General features: G+C 44.8%; 1 long non-coding RNA gene across 1 annotated transcript in view; it reads left to right on the plus strand.

The window, feature by feature from the left end:
- LOC142588169 (uncharacterized) overlaps nucleotides 1-21,524 on the plus strand; it is a 117,407-nt gene extending 95,883 nt beyond the window's left edge. Inside the window, exons 2-3 of the long non-coding RNA XR_012829688.1 lie at nucleotides 15,362-15,415; nucleotides 20,404-21,524. This is a non-coding gene — a long non-coding RNA (uncharacterized LOC142588169). The remainder of the gene's footprint in view (nucleotides 1-15,361; nucleotides 15,416-20,403) is intronic.
- Nucleotides 21,525-21,747: the final 223 nt, after the last annotated feature.

Here is a 21,747-nt window from a genome sequence, read left to right on the forward strand (position 1 = left end):
TTGATTTGTCCGCGATAGAAGTGTTTTTCTGATCGCGATGGGTAACTCAATATAGAACGATTTCTAAACGGTTCCGGCATCGTAGTTCCGGAGTCGCACGTGCGCAGGTGAATTTTAAAGCCATTCTTTTACTTTCTTTACAGGAAACCCCCTGAGAAATTTTACGTCAATCACTCCGAAAATTTTTGACGGACGTTTATGATTTTCGCCGTCGGCCATTTATGGTACCATCAATCGGTCACACAGACCGATCTTCGCGTAATGGGGCATATAATGATTTCGCATTAAAATGTGCAGCCTTGCGTTGCGCTGTATCTTCCGCTCTCTTCGAATAACGTTTATTTTCACAGTGTGTGGGATCTCTGCGATTTCCAGACGTCTATTTATGCTGCGTAATGCGTTTATGGCGCGGCTTTGCGTGTTCTGACTTTTGTAAGATTCCTTGTATTCTCTTTGCCGACGGCTACTGATCGCTGGACCCTGCGCAGTCGAGTTCATTGGCGTTGTAGGCGAAACCCATGACGTAGTCTTTGCTGGAAGTTATAGATTGGTTGCTCTGAGAATGCGGACGCGCAGCCTTTCGTTGTAATTTTCAGTTACTCACATGGTTTGCATGGGTGTAACGCAACTTCATAGGACGTATATTCTACCCTACGTCACCCCGTGAGGTATTTCAAAAAAAATTCCCAATAAATAATATTTGGCAGACATTGTCGTCACCAGGTGATTTTACGCACCGGGTTTGTTTGTTTCTTTCATTCTTTGCAACTTCAAAACCTGAAGACGTGCCCTTAAAGCGTGCTACCCATAGTACAGAGTGGAATAAAATATTTTCAGCCTTGATACGTACCAGGATTGCACAGAGACACACATTGATATAAGCTGTCGAACGTATTGTTACGGTCCTGCTCAGTGAGGACATCTGTGCACAACCCACTGGTATTGTCATATATATATCGTAAGTCGAGATTGTCGTTGTCGTAATCTACGGCAGGCGGCAGTGTTGGGGTCTTGCAAGCTGGATCAATGCCCTTGTCTTGCCCACCGGTTGCGGCTTCTATTAAGAAGGGAAAAAAATCATGAAATGATTGGTATGAATTACTCTCACGTTATTATGGTATAAAGTTTGTAAACAGGGATGAAGTGCCTCAGACAGGCTGGCCAACGTTTCGATAGGAGGACCTATCTTCGTCAAAGGCGGCCTCGTCATCCTCGGCGTGTCAGTTTTAAAGGGTTAGTGCAGTGACGTCACGTGCGGGTGTTGTCGCTGGCGGCTGGTTTTAAAGAGAGGGATTACAAGAGGAAACAAGCGGTGTCGTCCGACGTCTGTGAGCTTCATTCTCAAGACGAGGGGACAAGAGCGTGAGAGTGGGCACGCGGGGAGAAAAGAAAAGAAATAGAAGCAGAAAAAAAGGAAAAAAAAGGGAAAAAAATGGGGGGGGAACCAGGGCGGCACCAAGACAGACAAAAAAGGGGGGAGTGAAAGAAAAAGAAAGAGAAAAGTGAAATCTTTAAGAAATACAGGGGCTTGGGAGCGTGTTGGGGATGCGAAAGGTTAGGAGGTATTCAGGGGGAGTCGTTGGCGGCATGTTTTTGAGGCATTAAAACGGTCAGTCAAGCGGTCAGCGCGCGAGTAACACAAAAGACAAAAAAAAACAAAAAAAAGAGAAAGGAGAAAAACCCAGACACAAAAAAAAAAAACATGAGTTGAAAGTGACTTGAGTAGCATAGTAGTAATACGTCGAGTAACTTTGAAATAGTTAAGGTGGCGACGAGGAGTCTGCGGTGCAATGTATGGGGTGACTGAAAGGCAGCGGCATCGTCTTTCAAGGGGCACTGCCCCACGCGCTTAACGTAGGTGTCGTTACGGCGGCATCCAGAGATGGCGATACTCTGTGTTGAGGCGCCGAAAAAGGCATATTGACTTCGGAATGTGTTGTCGAGGGGATTTCAAGAAAAAAAAGATTAAAGAAAAAGGGGGGGAGGGAAGGGAGAGGGGGAGGGGGCTGAAACCGGTATAACAAACAGGAGGGTGACGCGCGCAGAAGGGGGCAAGTGTACATGGAAGAAGGGGATCGTACAGTTGGTATAGACGTAAAAACCTGAAAGAGTACATTAAATTGAGTAGTAGGCAGGAAAAAATTTTTTCGGAATGGAAGAGTAGGTGAGGTAAAGAATTAAAGTTGGCTGGTGGCCACGTGTTTTGTGTATTGGTTGATGATATGAGAGTTTCAGATTTAAGTTACAGCTTTTAAAGATTCTAAGTTGCCGCGTGCCAAATTAATTCCTGTCGGGTGTAGGCAATCAAACTTGTGTATGAGGTATGATTCCGTATACTTCCTTTCGCGAGGGGAACGGAAATTTGTTTGTAGTATATAGAGCCTTGCTTTGTCAAACATATGTCCATGTTCATTAAAGTGGCTGGCTACTGCTTTGGGTAAATTGTGTTTTGTGTCCGCGCGGTGACCATTGAGTCTTGTATTAATTTGTTGTCCAGTCTCACCTATGTATTGTTTGCTACAAGCGGCGCATTCTAGACAGTAGACTACGTTGCTTGATGTGCAGGTGAAAGCCGAAGTTACCTTGTGTGTGTAATTCGACGCTGTACTTTTTACTGTAGTAGTAGATTGAATGTGTTTGCATGTAGAGCACCTGGGGCGGCCACAGGGATTGGTTCCCAACTTCTTCTGTTTCTGTAGTTTGGCGTGCACAAGAACATCTTTAAAATTAGTGTTGCGTCTGTAGGCCACTCTGGGAGGGTCGGGAAAAATCTTCTTAAGTTTCTGGTTGCTGGTGAGAATCGGGTAGTATTTACTTAGGATGTTATTCACGTTTGGGAGGGCGTTTGAGAATTTAGTAGTAAGAAGAGGCGTTGTTGTTCTTGTGATCCTCGGGCGGGGCTTGAGGACCTCGGCTCGATCAAGTTTGGTTGCAGCGATGTAAGCTGTTTGAAGGTCACTGTTTGGGTGGTTCCTGTTTGATAGTGTTTCTTTAAGGTTATTAGATATTTACATTCATTGACAAAAAAAAAAGCATTCGAACACTGATTGAGATCTCGCTCTTAAGTGTTAGCAGCGAAACCAACTGCCCAGCGGCTGATTCAGGCGACAGTTTAGTGCAAGCTTCCGGCAACTGCAGCTTATGTAACCCTAATGTCCTCCTGGAAACGCTGGCTGCAGACGCTATGCACGAAGTCGAGCTTTCCGGTTCTTTTTTCTCGTTCCCCCTCCCCACAGCAGGCGCCGCTGCTGCCGCAGATGCCCAGGGGCGAGTGCTATCTGGTTGGTGTTGCAAGGAACCAAGCAGGCCGCGGCGCTCCTATTAAGACCTCAAACGACAGTTAGTCCATATTTCTATCTTGTCCTTGTTCGTTTGCGCCACTCTTCTTTGAGCTGGGAAAGGGGTTTGTGTTTGAGTTTCCACCTGACAATCATTTTGTCTCGCACATTGAAATCAGAACCCGACATCATCATGCCTGTAGGTTGTGTGTAAGTCGTACATTACACATTTTCTGCCGCATTTTACTTTCAGAAATTCATTAGTTGAATGACGCCCACGCGCCACGCGTAACGAGGAGGGCCTGCGTATTTCGGGATGCGTGGTTCCGGATTATTTTTTTCATACGGACAATGCCGCCGACGCCGGGTTTTTTCCGACGCGGGGTCCTTAACGCTATAGCATTCGTGCATTCATGCACCTTCCGTGCATCACGCTCCACATTTAGCTCATTTTTAAGCTCTTCGGCCGGTTTAACGAGCTCATCCTAGAACGCCTCCGTTTTCTTCAGATTAGCATCGACATCACATTGTCTGCCGATTGACTTGATTTCCTCTCGATTCATCCGTCCTCTGTCTACCTTGAGGGACGCCCTGCACATTGCACGCTTTACCGTGTTTCTTGCCACGTGATGCACTTGGCGTTTTCCAATACAAACAGCGAAGCTTTCAGAGCACGTGCCATCTAGCAAAGCCTGATACGCACAGAAGCTATAGTCCTTAAAATGCTGCCAAGAAATTATCACCAATGTTTTAGCAATAAATACCGCATAGACTTAAGGTATGAGACGTGTTCGCACGTGTTCATTATGGTACAAAAGCAATATTCCCGATACCAGTGCATGCACACTACAAGTACTAATAGCTATTAGCCTTGCGACTTCCAAACTATTAGTTAAAGGCTATAAACGCTTAACGACCTGCATTGTAACACGTGCTGAAACACCTGGCGCGAAAGGACGCTCAGACTTGCCTTCAAAACCAAATATGCACGAAAAAATGTATTTATTGTAAATAAATAAACACACGCATGCACACGAAAAAGAAATAAAGGAAAGAAAAGTTGCCAATTTCTATCTAAAGGCTAAAAAATCAGCAAATAAAGACACAGGAGCAAGCTCAAAGCACACACAAGAATGCTTTTGCTTTCGACGCCGCCACAGAGCCCTGGAAAACCACGTCCTTCCGCCACAAACATCACAGCAAAATCGACGAACTCAGTAGAGGCCCCTAGCGGATGGGTGCATGTATGTTATGAGCGTCCCATTTGAAACGGGGTAGTGGGTTTCCCCACGAAGCTCTCCCTATTTTTATTGCCTGATTTGCTACCTATGTTAAATATGAAAAGAAAGGAAACGAAAGAAAACACGATGAATTACCATAAGCAATGTATCTGAAGCCATATTGTTAACATTGTTTGTGTACGCCGCCATTGTTTGTCGTTTCCCTACTTTTATTCCACCAATCTTCCAATTGCCTCTTACTAATGCCTATTGCCGACGTGTTTACTTTACCCTTGCTCCCGCTGAACCCTAGAGCTTCGAGGAGGCCAGTGATTTCTAAATCGTCCGCTCGGCAGATATCCTCACATTCTAATACAACATGATCCATCGTTTCCCTAGCTTTACCGCAGCAAGCGCATGCTTTTTCCTACCTACTTTTTTCCTTTATCTCGCTGTATCTCGTTGTTTGCTTGAAACCAGGGGTACAATCAGGACAAGATGGGAACCAAAGGTCAGTGGGTCGCCTCGCATTGGGCGCTCACGGGAAGACTACAAATGAAGCTGTGCGGGGTGATATGGGCTGGAGTAGTTTTGAAGTGAGGGAAGCGCACAGTAAAGTTGATTATGAAGAACGACTGAGAAATATGGAAGAAAGTAAATGAGCTGGGTTAGTGTTGAGGTATCCGTACAGGAAAAACATTTATTCACGATGTAGGAAAAGAACTGGGAAGCTTACCAGCATGTATGCGGCCTGTAGGGCGGGCACCAAAGCAACAAAAAACGTCAAGCGGATAGTCTGAGAGGCTGAAATATTCTTTGTGGGTGGCGGCAATGAAAAAGAAACCCGCCATGACTAACTACTGAAGTGTCAAAACGTAATCAGGAAAGAAACAATGTATGATAACTTATCGGGAAGCTCATTACTTTTCGAAGCGAGATCGGGAAGCCTTAGAACACGCACCTATAAAGCGAGATATAAGAAGGAAGAAGAAGCAAATGGTTGCTGCGGTAACGCTAGGGAAACGATGGAGCACGTATTATTAGAATGTGAAGGCGTCTGCCCAGCGGTCGATTTAAGCACCACTGATCTCTTTGAAGCCCTTGGGTTCACCGAGAGTAGAGCAGGGAAAAAGTAAATATGCCCGCAATAGAGATTAGTAAAAGGCGATTGTAAGATTGGTGGAAGTAGGGAAAGGACAAAAAACAGAGACGTACAAAAGCAAAGTTCGCAATAGGGGGTCAGAAAACGCGGTTGTAGGAGTTCATAGTGTTTTCTTTTTCTTTTTTTTTTTCTTCTTTAACTTGGATAGGACATTAGGCAGTATAATAGCAAGAGCTATTATATGGCGCAACCCACCGCCCCGTTCCAAATGGGACGCTCATTACATCCATCATTCCATTCCATCCATCGCACCATCTTTCGTAATGCGCTTCAACCAGACCGACTGCGCCGGTACCAAGCCACGCGGAGAAGCCAGAATACAGTAGACGGAAGCTATGCGGGAAAAAAAACATATGAGGTGACGTGTGAAAGTCGCGCATCCCCACAGGACCAGTAGCAAAATCACTCAAAATACAACTGTTCCGGATACCACTTTCTTCTTAAGCAATAATGCACAATATTCTCCGATAGCGTACCCACAGCAACGCAACAAACTTCTTGATAAATTACGAATTAAAAGACCGGAAGGCAACTCGCCGTAAGTCTACAAAGAGTAGTTCTACCACACGGACAAAGTCTGACGATCGTGTTCAGGGGAATAGAAGGTGCTCCAGCTTGAGCACCTCGGGGACTTCCGGCCGTTGAAGGACAATGGGCTGTTTCAAATCCTGCTGAACAAGAGACCAAACGACTACTTTCTGTATTCGAAATTGTTCCAGGTTTTATAGTCGATGACTCTATGAAATGGCAACTGAAGGCCGTCGTAACTGCAGCAAAATGAAGTCGTAAGAGCTATCCCGTTCAGAGGCCCCGCCCATTGTGACGTTCTGGCCACAGCTGTCGTTCCGGTGAATATCCAGAACTTCCGGTGAGTTTAATCATATTGAGAACGGGCAGTGCCAAAGCGGCGTCCAGTGAACTTTAATGAAGAAATTATGGGATACGACATTCAATAAACATTGCACTGTATTACGTAATAGTTCTGCGGAAACCCGCAAGGTGGAGAGGGGTAAATAATAAAGGGAAAATGACGCATCCACCAAAACGTAGCTAATTGCTACAGAAGAAACCCATACTGGTTCCTCGAAAGAAAAGCCTCGCAGTTGAAGAAAAATTTGTCCTGGTCTGGGACTCGAACACGCGACCACCACCTTTCCGAGGCAGCCGTACTACCATCTACCATCTGAGATTGATAAGCTCAAATATCTACACGCTCCAGACAAAAAAAAAAAAAAAAGCCCGCGAACTAACCACGACTACGTCATAAAGCCTTACCGTACGAACAGTGAAACATTTCGATACTCATTTTTCCCGGATGCGACAGAAACGTGGAACCAATTGCCAGACGCTATTGTTAGCCTAAAAGATGTCACTGACTGTGAAAATGCTGCTGAGACGTATTTGCGGGAGTTTTCAATTTAGTTTTGAAGTGCCAAGTGATATGTGAGACTCGACGTTCCTTGTACGTATTTTGATAAATGTCAGAAATGAGCTGAACAGCATTCAATGAACATCTTATTCACTGCAAATTGACAAGTGTTAAGCAACTTTACGTGCATTAACATTGTCCATATTTGATGTATGTAACTGTATTGTCCTCTCTTTTATGACCCTCTATGAAGGTTGACAGTATTATTAAATAAATAAATAAATAAATAAATAAATAAATAAATAAATAAATAATAACACCAGCGGCTAGCAGATGGCAGGGCAAATTCAAATTAAAGAACCTTGCGGGCTTCCGCAGAACTTTTACGTCAAACTCTTGGCTTTGCTTCGAGTTGTTGATAAATTTGACTTTGCCCGGCCATCTGCTAGCCGCTTGGTTAACTCAGCTGGTAGTGCGGCTGCCCCGGAAAGGCGGTGGTCGCGGATTCCAGTCCCCGACCAGGACCAATTTTTCTTCAACTGCGTGGCTTTTCTTTCGAGGAACCTGTATGGGTTTCCTTTGTAGAAATTAGCTGCGTTTGGGTGGAAGTCTATTTTCCCTTTATTAATTGCACTGAGCAACTGGACCTCCAGATTCACGCGTTCAAAAGCAGTAATCTTTGAAGGCTGCCGTGAATGAAAAAGAAAAAAAAATCTACCAGCGAGCAGCAAGGCCATCAGAGCAGGGGATGCGGCAAGGACGACCAGGAAACGCATGGTGGTATCTGAAAGGAGACCAATAAAAATATTTTTTGACAACCAACGCCATTTAACAATGTGCCTGTCAGCGTATATACCTATGTACGGATCGGGCTAATACACTGTCAAGCAACGGCTAATCTCATATTCTTATATAATTAATCTCATATGCTGCCACTTGTATGCGGCTTGATTAGTTTTTTCACTATCCTAACTGCGGCATGTTCGCCGTTGGTTTGTTTGCAACTTTCCTGCCCGGCTTCAATCGAGTAGTCTTCAAACGCATGTGCTTTTTGTCGACTCAGTCATACATTCTATGGCGTTGTCTCTTTTCCGCCTCAATGTATGCGAACAGCACCTTTTGAGTGTATCGCTGTACGTTGCGAAGCGGTGACGGTACGCTGGCAAACAGGTCCGCTGATGACGTTAGGTCTGCTGATGACGTTCCGATCATTATAAACCGTTCTTGTTGTTTCGAACCTTATCCATCCCTGTCGAATCGTTATGACTCGTGACGAAATGTACTCGGGCGGCGGCAGCGCCGCGTGGATGGTACCTAGAAACCGATCTGGGATGCCGACAAAGAGTGCCGACTGCTGATATAGCTTCGCGCTTTTGTGTTTTCGCCGCTTAGCGTTGAAGAGAGACGCGCGGAGAACGCCAGAGCGTCTTCGGAGAGAGAGTGCTAGTTCAGCACCGCGTAGGCGGAGTTGAGGAATGGGCGAGTTGGTATTGCATTCTAAAACTGGTACAGCGCAACATAGGAAGGAAGAAACAAGCTGCGCCGGCCAGATGAAGAAACAGAGTGCTGTGTTCCTTTATCTGGCCGGCTCGGCTTGTTTCTTCCTCTCTATGTTGCGCTGTACCAGTTTTAGAAAGCGTAGGAGGAGCCAACGCAGGGGCCGGAGGGAGAGAGAGTAGCTGGCGCTTTTATTTCATTTAGGGGATCTCGCTCTACGTGCGAGCGCAATCTCAGAAAACATGTGGCTGCAGTCGCAACAGTAGACAGCTTTAGTACAGCGTCAGGACGATACGTAGGAAGCACGCAAGTGCTTTGCCGAACGTAGGAGCGCGTGTCGCGTTAGGGCTTTTAGTACTGCGAAATGCCTGCGTATACGTAAGAGGGCGAGCGTTAGACGCCGGGCGCGTCGGAGCGCATTGGCCGCGTCCGCCAGTACGTCGAACCGCCGGTCGAACAAGACGCTGTTGATCTCGCTAACGTGATGTAGCGTCTGGGGGCGTTCCTGCTTCGTGGAACTATATTTAGGCCTTTAAGAGACTCTTTTTTTAATACGGATGAAATACACGAATCATATCGAGAAAAATAAAAAAGCGAGTACTTGCTTTCTGAGGCTGGCACGGTCATTTTCGACGAACTGCACCAAAAGCATCGGATGCGTGCGTACGCAGCGGCCGCGTACGCATCACGCACCGTTCGTGTTGCGTTCTGCACATGCGCACTCTGCAGAACGTAGCGATCTTACGTACGCAACGCCGTTGCGTACGCTCTAGTATGTGCGTCATCGCGCAAAGTACACAGCGAAGCCGGCCTATCTCGGCGCGTTGGCTCCGAGCGCTGCCTTCGCTCCTCACTTACGTGCGCGAAATTCGTGCTTTCAGTGAGCGTTATACTCAAGAACGTTGAGTCTTTACCGTATGCGGATATATATGCAGAACGGGCGTTCATAATGTTCATTGATGCCACACGCTTTTACGCGCAAGCGTAAGTGGCCAGCTCTTAAAATCGGCGGTGTTCGTCTGAGGCCGGGAAACATCCTATACGGCTTTAAAGTGGTAATACTTTGTCTTATATTCTTCACAAACTTTCATATTTCCTATTTCGCGGGCTTCTTTGAACACCGAAAAAAATATCGCCACGCAGCGTTTACGTTGCCACAAAAATTTGGATCGGTCGTTTCTGAATCCTTTCTATGCAACGCAACGAAACGCATTTGGCCCATCAAGTGAATATTAAAAATTTGCACAATTTTTATTAGTTAATTAACGAATTAAGCGGAATATACAATAATACTCGAAGGAGCGCCCCATGACTGCAAGGCGTATGCCGTTGGGTTCATTCAGCTGCGGCTAACCACTTCATTCAAAATCATATTGATTCAAGTTACGTGAAACTCCCTCTATAGTTGCGTCTCGCTACTCGAAAAACAGAACGTGTGTCGAGTAAGCTTCTCAACAACACTTTGCAATGTGGTGAAAGCGGTTTAAATCATGTGTCCGGGGCCTCAAGGAAGTGCGAGGCAATGCTCGCACATTTGTCTCGTAGTTGCGTATTTACCCACAAAATGGTCACTTAATATTTTGCGAGGGACTGCCGAGACAAACGCCATCGCGAAAAGCTGACGAGGGTTCGCTGCGCAGGGAGCATAATAATTTTCTTAATTTTTTAATTTGGCGTTTTCATTATCGAAGAGTTTAGAAATGACTTCAACTACCGCTGTAGAGCTCATCGCTTCGTATTCATTTCGCGGTGTTGCCTGCGGCAACACGCATGACGGCAGCTTTCTTCCTTCGGGAAAGAAAACACATGCAGCTGCGGCTTCTTCGCGTAGCTTGTCGCCACCCTCGCACACAGCACTTAAAGAGCATGTTTAATATTGCCTCGAAGCAGTAGCATCAAGCACACAGTGACCGCAACGTCTAGCTCACACAGCACACGCTGAGGTGGCACAGGTACAACAGCCCACGAAAGAGGCGTTGTCTACTGCGGGACTTCGAAAAAACTGGCGCTTGTGACGTAACACGCCAGGCAAGCAGGCTTTCAGTTATATCTGGGATGTGCTGACTTGTTCGAATGCGCGAAGTGAAACTTCAGGCTTACCAATTTGTGCATTTTTCTCTTCTGCTTCAATAAGAGTAGACATCATTGTATGGCTTGCTGTTACGATTATTCAGTACAATAACCAGCAGGAAGATGCATGCAGCAACATAGCTTCCGGAAAACTTTAATACAAACACGCCATTCGGCCAATTGGGGCGCAGATACGGATAAAGTAACGCAAGCGGATAAAAAACTGGAATGCTGGCGAAAGTTCGCTTTCCAATAAATGCGTGTTTATTCTAGCTAATCGGTACAAATTGTAAGCATTCAATAATTCTTTTCAAAGCACGCAATTGCCTTCCGCACTTCAAGCTTTTGATATATGTCAGTCATAACATGGCCACCTCGCTCCAAATAAATAACTGCGGGATCCTCTGGCTCCACCAGGACAAAAGTAATTTTTTTCCTAGCCTCTTATATAGCACCTAAACGACATTATAACAATCTCAACTTAGCCCCCCAGTTAAGCCACATCTTTTCCTTTCATCTTCTCTCTCGTCTATCTGTAGGGGTTGCTCACCCTGCAGGTGGTAGTGGGTTCGAATCCCAGCCACGCTGGCGATGTTCGATCCAGCGGAATGCAGGAACGCTCGTTTGTCGTGCTTTGGGGACTCACCAGATCGGTCACCAGGGCGGTCACAAGGAACAAAGTGGCAGAACAATTGGCAGACATGCAAAGTTTTTTCCACTGAAGACTGAAGCTCACTCATCGATGACGCACGAAGCAGTTCCCGCGCTATAGCACTTCTCGATGTCAACAGGCACGCAAATGACCTTCTTGCTCATCTTCCCGTGCGTAGGCAGTCTTCGCTATTCTTCGCCTTTTCCGTGGAATTCTTTTTTGTTTTTTCTCGCGCTACTTTTCGCCTTCTGAGATTGCGAATAGTATGCCCACAGGATTCACTTTCCCACCTGCAACACGTCCAGGATGTATTACCTTTTATATGAGATATCTAATTCGTAGTTCAATTATACTGTTACTTTTCCGAGAGCACTGAAAGGGCGTTGCGCATGCGCGTGTCTGATACAAAAACTATGCGTTGTTGTATTTGGATGGTCATCGTTTGGCCTTCATGGCCTCCTGTACGGCAACGAGCGAATTGGTCAGCGAGCTCGGCGATAAGCAATGTTTTTCACGGCCTTCAAGCCACCCTAACCTATCTGCAAAATAACGCGTGACCCGCCGTGATTGCTCAGTGGCTATGGTGTTAGGCTGCTCAGCTCGAGGTCGCGGGATCGAATCCCGGCCACGGCGGCCGCATTTGGATGGGGGCGAAATGCGAAAACACCCGTGTACTTAGATTTAGGTGCACGTTAAAGAACCACAGGTGGTCAAAATTTCCGGAGTCCTCCATTACGGCGTGCCTCATAATCAGAAAGTGGGTTTGGCACGTAAAACCCCATAATTTAAATATAACACGTGCGCTTACTTAGCTGCTTATGTCATGTTACTTCGTTGCTTCGTAAACGAAACGTTTGCGCCGTCTAAATCTTTTACGGTTTTTGTTCCTTCATGCCGCGTGAGAGCGAAAGCAGGGTGAACGGCAGGTCGTTTTCAATCTCTATATGTACATCGTTTTTAGAACTTTACCCTTTTTCCAGAAGGGCTTCAGTTGACCGCGGTAGAATACAAAGAAAAATTCAATTCGATGTTCCTGCTAGCGTGGCTTTTTTAGTTTGTAAATGACGTCTTTCTTGGCGCCCTGACCCCAGCTCGTCTGCATCGCATTCTCTCATTAGCACATGGGCTAGTTCATGCCGTCACAACCGGTATGACACGTTTAAATCAAGGGCGCATGTAAGCAAGTGGCAGCCATATGTGCCTATATATTATAAATGTTCTTATTTTCATGGAAATACCATGCGTCATGCAGCACAATTTTACTTGAGCTAGATTATTCTCAGAGGCAGACATTATTTGCGCAAAAGATGAATTTGAATATTTGTCCAATTCAATAATTTTGTCTACTGAAAATTTCAGGTAATTACTTTACGCAATATGTTTCAATTGCATTCTAGCCGCGGTCGAATTCGGTATTGATCACGGCTAGTTGGGGGAGTCCGGTACACGAACGCAGTGCGCCTCCTCCAGACGTCACGTAGTAGTGACGCTGAAGAACACAGTAGCAATACTGTGAATGACGAAACTAACTTTTATTTGGCGAATTTGTGCCCTCAGAAACAGGCTACACTCAAAGAACAACGACAACTGCGAACACAGTCGGCAATCATCGATAAACTCATCTGCGGGGCAAGCGACCCGCTTGCCCCGCAGATGAGTTTATCGATGATTGCCGACTGTGTTGCCGATTGATGACTGAGGCTTTTATGCCTCAGTCATCGAAGGTTCCAGAATAATCGCTAGTGCCCGCGTGTCTTCCAGAAAGTTCTACACAATTCCCGCCGCGTTTACAAGCAGTCAGGCTACACAAGGTCCAGTGAAAACAGACAGCGGATAGAACCCTCGATAGCATTTGAGAAGCTTCCGATACATGCAGCCGCGTCCTGCGCTGAGCGATAACATTTCTTAGACGGTGAAACCTGCTAACCCAATATAAAGCAGTTACACGTGTCCATATCCCCGCCGAACGAACTACAAGGATGACATCGAGTGTTGAGATATGCGTCCCTAAAGTTTACGAATATATCCATTGGTGTATGAGTAACATTCGAGATCCAATGAATAAAAAGGCGTTCTAAAAGGTAAATGGAAGATCACTGCATTTTTTCGGCAAGTTTGACTGTGCTCATCTCAAAACTGGTTCTTGTTTCAAGATCATTGCCAAGGGAATTTGCCTAATGAAATCATTGGCTTCAAACCATGTACAGGAATGTATGCACTAAATTACTTGACATGGGTTTAGTAAGTATTGTCATTTAGTAGGTTAAACATATTCTTTATTACCAGTATAATTATCGTATAACTGTCCGAGTATTAAAACTAAATACTTATTTTCATGCGAAATGCCAGAAGTGATTGAAAAAATATTATTACCGTAGAAATAATCATATATATACATATATACACCAGTGGTGTTTTCATTAGCTATACAAATTTCCATAAAAAGGCTATGAGCGTAGTGAAAATGCCGCTGTATCAGAGTTCCTAGGCGAGGCGAACATACTTTTCTACTAATGACATCAGTATCAGAAGCATCATTAGCTAAAATTTGCCAATAACTAATATTTTAGCGCCTTCCGGGCAGTTGTATGATGGCAAAATTGAAGGCAGTTATATATTATCGCATCTCCATTATTCTGAATCAAGAAAATTGCACCTAATTGGACATACTCACTATCGAATTTCAGCGCTCAAACCTGTCAATGTTGAAGTAATTGAAAATAGACGTTGCTCTTGCATTCATGCTCGCGACACTATGGGTCGATATATCTGCTTATCTGTGATATACTTCTTTTAGACAAGTACTGCCTCAGGCGCCTGGTGTCGACGCGTGCATTCTCTGAACAGTATGGTGGTAATCCGCAGTTATTTATATATTTCCTGATCACATGTCTGTGCACCTGGTGGTGGTATGCGAAATTTCGTGTAGTAATAAACGCGCACGCTTCCACTGCACGACTGCCGTACTAGGGTTTCAAACTTGATTTCTAGAACTCGGTCCGTAATTTCGTTGCTTCTGAATTGGTTTGTAGTGCGCTGGGTACGATTGAAAATATGTGTGGCACTACAGAACCATCGTCCACGCTTTATGCAGCACGTAACCAAACGTACTCGACTGAGGCTTTCGTGTAACATAGACGGCGCGCGGCGAAGAATTAGCCTGCCAGAATTTCTCGTTATGCTGTGAAGAAATTCCGTCGCATGTTTTAGTTTGTATTCTACCTAGATGTTTCAGAACAAGAAAGTGAAGTTGCCGCAGTGCCGCATCAGAGTTCTCAGCTTGGCCGCTCGGAAAGTTAGTGGGTTCAGTACCTGATAATTTTAAACTTTTGTGAAAAAAAAAACTTTCTTGTACCTTTGTGAAACCACTGACCTTCACCTGCCAGTATTGCCTGATTGCATGCGTGTGCGTTGGTGGTGATGTCTATGTTTTTGTATGTTCACGAATGCACACGTTTGCAATGTACGGCTACTGTATTAGTATTATTCGACCTGTTTTATAGAACTCTGCACGTATGTTCGCACCTTGTGTATTAATTTCTGTTCCACAAGCTTTCAGCGTCACACTCCGGATACGAGTAAAGATGTTCGTGTGGCTCTATACCGAACCGATGTAGGCGCAGTCCATTCTTTATGCAAAACAAAAGCAAGACTGCTCGACTGCGGCGCCAGTGCCGCATGAACTGTATGACCACGGTGGAAGACAGAAGTTATACGACGACTGTGCAAGGTGCGGGCGGTTAATGTGAATTAACGCGTTTACGTCATGGTATACATCAGTCTTCCAGTTGACATCACCAGCGAGTCCGGGGCTGAATCAAAGCGACGGCAAAAACTTGACAATCTCTCAGGAATAAGTGCGTACTTCGGCTCCGAACAAGCCAACAAAAAAAGCTATGGAAGGCCCAATATGAGATTTTGGTAACGACGAAAGTGTGTTATATTGTCCTCAGTGTCCCTTTAGATGCCGCGCTCTCCCCACAGCGTGGCCATGCCGTCGTAGCAGCTCCCTTCCTTCCACTGCGGCAGCGATCCTGAATAGCACGCCATAATTTCGCGCTTTGTTGTGAAATTACCCCGTTTTTTACACTGTATTCTATCTTGGTCACACAGAGTAAAACACTGGAATGGCCGAAGGACAGAGTCCACAGCCTGGTTGCCCGAAAGGTTAGTGGTCTCGAACACAAGTGGAAATTTTGTACAACTTCTTTGTTTTCTCAAAGCTCTACGCCTTACTCTCCGATCACTTTGTATATTTAGTGGCGTAAGTTTTTTTTAGAGATTTCTGAACGATAACACACCATAGAAACAGAATTTTTGTTTCTAGAGTGTTTCATTTGCTGCAATGATGTGTAGGACATTCGTACACATAGGTCACCATGTGGTAATCAAGTATTGTCGGTGTGTAACAAGTGAATATTTGCCTGAGTATTTCTTGTTGGAAAACATTGTGAGTGCATGTCTATGCCTCAGTGTTAGAAGAGCAGAGAAACACAGCCTTGTCTAATTCTCTACTGCAAGGAATGGCAGGTCGCTGATATATAAAACTATAAACGGTGGAAAGAATACTTGCCATCAGGGCAACTGTATAGTGTAGCGTTTGAAATTAAAACTTATTTTGCCAACAACCCTGATGGCGCGGATATCAGAAGTTTCATTTTGCATTTAATATTATTTACAACTTTCGATTCATCGCACCTACTTTTTTCCAGCTCTGCATAGAAGTCGAACTCAGGTTTAAATTCAAGATAGATGACCTGGAGAAAAAACTGAAAGCAGTGGCAGAAGCGTTACATGCAAAGAGCAACGTGAATGCACATTCATCGACACTGGCAAGCATTTACAAGGTCATTAAAGCACGCACTCACCAACGAAGTTTGTGGTATAATTTTGTATGTATCTATCAGTTGATGTGGCAACAAGTGCTTTGTCACGATTTAAAATTAATTTTCCGTGACTATATGAATGTCCTGAAAGTCGCGTAGCATATTCTGGGACATTATTTAACACTGGAGATTATTTTCGCCATATTTTTTTATGAATGTTTGCTCATGCCTCTAGTGTGACATTCTAGAGACGGCTCTGCCTAATGAGCTGCAAATCATGGCATCTCATGTGTATATCTCCTCTGAACACATTTGTGTTTATGCTGGAAGTGCTGATGAAGTTATATGGATCACAAGTGGAAACATAGAGCGGACCCTCATTTTCTGGCTCTTTATCTTCTACATCAAAATCCTTGAGTACCCGCCTGAAGTCTCGCCGATGCTTGTGCTGCTGCAAAAAAATTGCCCTGCCGGACACAACAGTGCCTCGTGCGCTGCTCATAAACCGCGTGAACCATCTTTTCATATTCTTGAAAAAGAATTTGTGTTAAGTTCAATAAACAAATGCGCTAAGGCGGCCTACTTCCCAAGATGGTGAAGTATGTTCTCAACGTTTGGCTTCAGTTTTTTTCTGAGCTTCAGTGTATTTGTTGCATTGTGTGTTGTAAAACTTAACACGATATTCGAGTTATAAGTTGATCTCATGTTTGATTGAGGTCATACAAGGTGTTAGATTTTACTTTGGTATTTATAGTGCAGGTGTCTGTTGGTATACTTTAGGCGATTCGTGCTGTATTTCCAAAACGGATACTCTGGAAAATGCGGGCGCATGCATCTGGCATACATATAGGTTAGGATAGTTGTTCAAAATCATGGCCCTCTTCTAGTTATTTTGTATGTGGCTACAACCTTTGGTGGACTTTGTGTTTTCTGTGCTTATAGCATCATTCTTGAGCTTTCAACATGTGGGTGCTTTAATGTCTCCTCAGAAATGTCATGAAGTCTATAGTCACAACATTACTTTGCCTCTTTTTATACCAGTTGTGGCTTTCATATAGAACTCAAGCTGCCTTCACACCTTATTTTAGAACATCGCTTTTAATTATGTATATATTTTCGCGTCATGATAGCAGTGTTTACTTTTATTTATATTGTGAGAGAAGTAATCTGTTGTGGACTTTTTGGAAATTGAGATTTCATGTGAAAATTTTCTTTTATTACACGGCGTATTCATCCTGGTTCCTCTTTTTGCACTGCAGTGATATAATATCAGCTCATACCTATAGTGGATTATATGCAGCACTTATTGTGATATATATTTCCTCTAGTACCTGCTCACTACATAAGAAAACTATTTTACATATGTAGTGCCTTGACCACATATGCATTAGCTATATAACGTATACTATACGTTTTCTCTAATGCAGCCTAGACCCAGGAAGTCAGGCTACTTTGGTAAGCGTCGTTGTGGGAGGTGTGCCTTGGTATTGTGGTTAAGGTACATTGTGTATTTATGTCTATCCTCAATGATATTAAAGCCGGTGAGCATTCTTGAATATCTTTGTCTGTCTTGTCTGTAGTCCTTTCTTTTGATGGGTATTATTCGCGCAAGTCAAATCGCAGTCCACGGAAGTTCTGTATTTTAGAACCCTGAGCAAACACCAAAAACATTTTTAATAAGAAATTTTACCAGGAGCATTGCGCAGTCCAAAGGTTACACGTGTTCTAGCAAGTAGCCTATCTTTTTCTGAAGATTTTATACCTTCGTAAAAGTTAGATTAAAAGAAGCGTGTAACTTGTATATAGAAAGTAACCTTTTCATTTGTAACCTTTGTAAAGGTTAAGAATCTGAAGGTTACATTGTTGTAATTTTTATGTTAAAGGCGCACAAAAATGTGACAATGTGTATCTTTGTAAAGGTTCCTCTGTTAAGAGTGATATGACCCTTTCGCCATGCCACTGAGACGGGTGTTCATCTACTTCCAATATTTGCACATACTTCTGCATTTTTCCTGATGGAACGCAATGAATTGTTAGTCAAGTTGGGAGTGTTTCTCGTGTGTAATTGCGCGCAATGTTGCCTTAATTTTACTGAACGCTGATGCACCACTGTTTTTCCGAGACATGAAGTTAATAGGACATACGAGCGTCAACTGCTGTGCCCTACTTTTCTTCGGCGCGGTATACGCACAGCGCAACACAGGAATTTCGATATTTGGCCCTTGCCATCGGCTGAGTTCTTTCTTTATCCGTCTCTCACCCTTTCTCCCTCCGATTCTGAGCATACCAACACGTGTGCGCTTGCCGTTTTTCTGTCTTGCGACGTACCATCTGCCCCACAGAGAGAGAGAGAACAAACATTTAATGAGGCGAATCAATGAAAGAGAGTTCCGCAGTCCAAGTAGCCATTCATCCTTACTGCTTCCTTGGCCTGGTTCCCCAGCCTTCACTGGTCCTCAAAGTCGGGGGCCGAACATGGCCTTGCACAATTCTTGGTGGTGTTCTGTGCTTTTGTTTTCCGTTCATGATGGGGCTTCTTGGTTGTTAGGTTCAGCGAGATTAGGACAAAGCATCACCATGTGACAAAAGGTTTCTGGCGCCGCGCAGGATAGGCAAAGGTATGAGAATTGGACCGGGTGCATTCTGTGCATTATAATGTACATAGGAGTTTGTTTGAAGACGCCGCAGAGCAACTGTCTTTTCTCTGGTTAAACTGGGGGGCGGTATATACCCTTCTTTCAAATTTGTAATGCCGCACAACATCCGTATATTTTGGGCGTAATATCCTGGGAACTTGTCGTCTTTCCGAACCCCTTCGACAGGAAAGCCCGGCTTGTATGATCTCCGGCTGCGGCTTGTGCCGCTTCGTTTCCCGCCGCTGACTCGTGGCCAGCAGTCCAGACGACGTAGGCCTCGATCGGGAACTTGTGTACGCTTTGACATTTCTTGCAGAAATTTCAGAGCTTTGGTAGATATCACGCCTTTCCGGAAATTAGAACACGCTTATTGCAAGTCGCTCAGTACAAGGGAATTTTCGATGCATATGGAGATGGCCAGTGCTATTGACACCTCTTCGGCCGTGTTCGAATCTTGCGATTATCGTTGCAGCGGCCTTTTCTTCGCCTTTGGTAATAATTGCGGTTACGACGGAAGCAGGTATCCTTGGATACTTAGCTGCTTCCGTGAATCTTGTGTTAGGGTCTGCAGATAATTTCTTGTGAAGTGCTCTTGCTCTTGCCGGTCTTCTGTCCTTGTGAAAGTTTGGATGCATATTGTGGGGTACGGGTGCCACTAAGATTGAGTCTCGTATGTGTGTTAGGATTCTCGATTTTTTGTCTGATTTCTGTCCCACAAATGCGCAAAATATTCGACACCTGCCACAAATGCGTGCATATGCAGCTGCAGCTCTGCAACTGCTTATATTGTAACCAGGACGGCACCTGCTTATCTTATCGTCTGCTTGACGTTCGGCTTTTCACTATGGTGTTTCAAAAAGCACACAAACAAGCAAGAAAGATCAGAGACGATGTATGTATGTCTGTCATACACCATACACACGACTCCTAATATTTGGCGCACAAGAAAGAGCAGACGAAAATTCAGTTCTAAGGGAACAACTAAAGTATTAGTATGATTTACACCAACGTCTAACAAAAATACTGTTATCGAATAAATGAACAGCGATGAGTGTGCACCATCTACAGTATTGCTGCTTTTCTTTTCTCCACGCTTCCGTTCTTTGCAAGAACATTCGTGTGACGAGATTTCGGAAGATACCAGGGGGTCAACAAATAACCAGGAATCCATCCATTGGCGTACGATAAGCTGGTGACATCGTATGTCGTACAGCTGCAAGAACTCTGTGCACGGTGCACATCGTGCATTGTACTGACCACTGGCCCTAGCCGTAGCATCGCGTCGTCACATTTGCTAGAATACATGCAGTTGCTGTCGAGCAGGTGCCGAGCAGATGCCGTCGAAATTTCTGACGTCACAGTGGGCTCACGCAGCAAATTCAAGGGGGCGTCTTCACCAGTCCTTTGTGTGTGTTTTTCATCTTTTCTAGCTTACCAAGCCTCATATTTCTGTAAGAGTGGCCTCTCTTCTTTTAATGTCATTAGAAGGTGACTAACTAAAACAGTTAAACTTAGTTTTTTTTTCTGCCTAGTCTCTCTCTAACGCTTTTCAGTGCACCTCTAAGGAACAGGATAGTCGGTCACACAAAAAATTTCTCAGTCGCGTATTGGCGTAACACACATGAGCAGCTAGCTACACATAGAAAACGTTCTGCCTCCTTGTATACGTGTCTTGTTCCTCTATCCGCCGCAGATTTCCCAGTGCCTCTGCTGCCTGTGCTGGCGGGCCTGTACTTCCGTGCCCAGGCGTCTCTGGACGTTATGCAGTGGGAGTATTCATCCAAGGTCAAAGCGAAAACGCCATGACGCGCGCGCACAAGGATACATTACAGCAAATCTCTACCGCGGCTGCGGGGTTAATTAGCCGAAGCCATCAGCTCGCCGAAGTTATATCAAGTCTGCAAAAAAAAAAAATCTTTGTGTACAGCTAAATTGGTTACAAATGCGTAGCGTGCGTCGTGTGAGTAACTGTGGCAAACTCAGGGGAGCCGAAAATTATCTTACTTTTTATGTTGTTAACCGCGTTTAGAGTAGCCTTTAGTTTGGGCAGTAACTCTTCGGCAGAACCAACAAGCAGCTGATTTCGCAGAGCCCGTGGCGAGAGATGCGGAATGCTGCGCCCGGAGCGACTGCCCTTTAAATACCCAACAGTTCATTTGCGCTACGAAACTGGCGGCAGAAGCCACATTTACCCTCTGAGTGAGAGATTCAGGCCGGCGGCCATAATGATGATCATCCTCATATGTATGTACATCACCACTCTAACTCCACCGCGGGGACAAAGGTATCTGCCAAAATCTCCACTTACCCTTCTGCTGCACTAGCACATTGCATTAAACACCTGCAAATCGTCTGAATTAATCACTTCGTATAATTCCCTTCTGCTCACTACTGCGTTTTTCTTTCTCCTTGGCACCTGTTCTGTTACGTATGCCAATAGACCACCGGGTATCTTCTATACACATAACATTACTTACCCAACGCCCCTAACTTACTTTGTTCTAAAGTACAATATTAGCTACACCCGTTTCCTCGCTAATCCGAACTGCCATCTTCCTAATCCCAACGTTGCGTGTATCATTTTTCATGCCAGCGATCGTTGCTCATGTACAGCGAGCGATGCCAGCAAAAATTGGGCTCAACCTAGTCAACGAGACGTTGAACAATTGTCTTTAAACTGCTTCGCCAGGCCAAACAGCAAATTTTGGTTATATGCTGGAGCTTGTTACGTGCCATGTTTAGAGCTTTCTACCGCAAGAATTTTTCAAGTCGGTTCTTTAATAGCCCATGTAGAAATATTTCACAGAAGCGGACCCACGATTTTAGAAGAATAACGTCACCGCCAACAAGGACGCTCTCTCCACCTGACCCATATAGACTGCGCAAGCGAAATTCCTTCCCTGCGTTCTGTCATATACCGAAACTGGAGAATCACGTGACGCATACGTCACGTTTTCTTTTTACGCGCACTTCCGATGATGGTCGCGCGCGTGAGCTGTTTTTCTTGTTTTGTACAGTGCGCGATTCAGCGCGCTGC

The sequence above is a fragment of the Dermacentor variabilis genome, chromosome 7 (assembly GCF_050947875.1).
Source record: "Dermacentor variabilis isolate Ectoservices chromosome 7, ASM5094787v1, whole genome shotgun sequence".
Lineage (NCBI taxonomy): Eukaryota > Metazoa > Arthropoda > Arachnida > Ixodida > Ixodidae > Dermacentor > Dermacentor variabilis.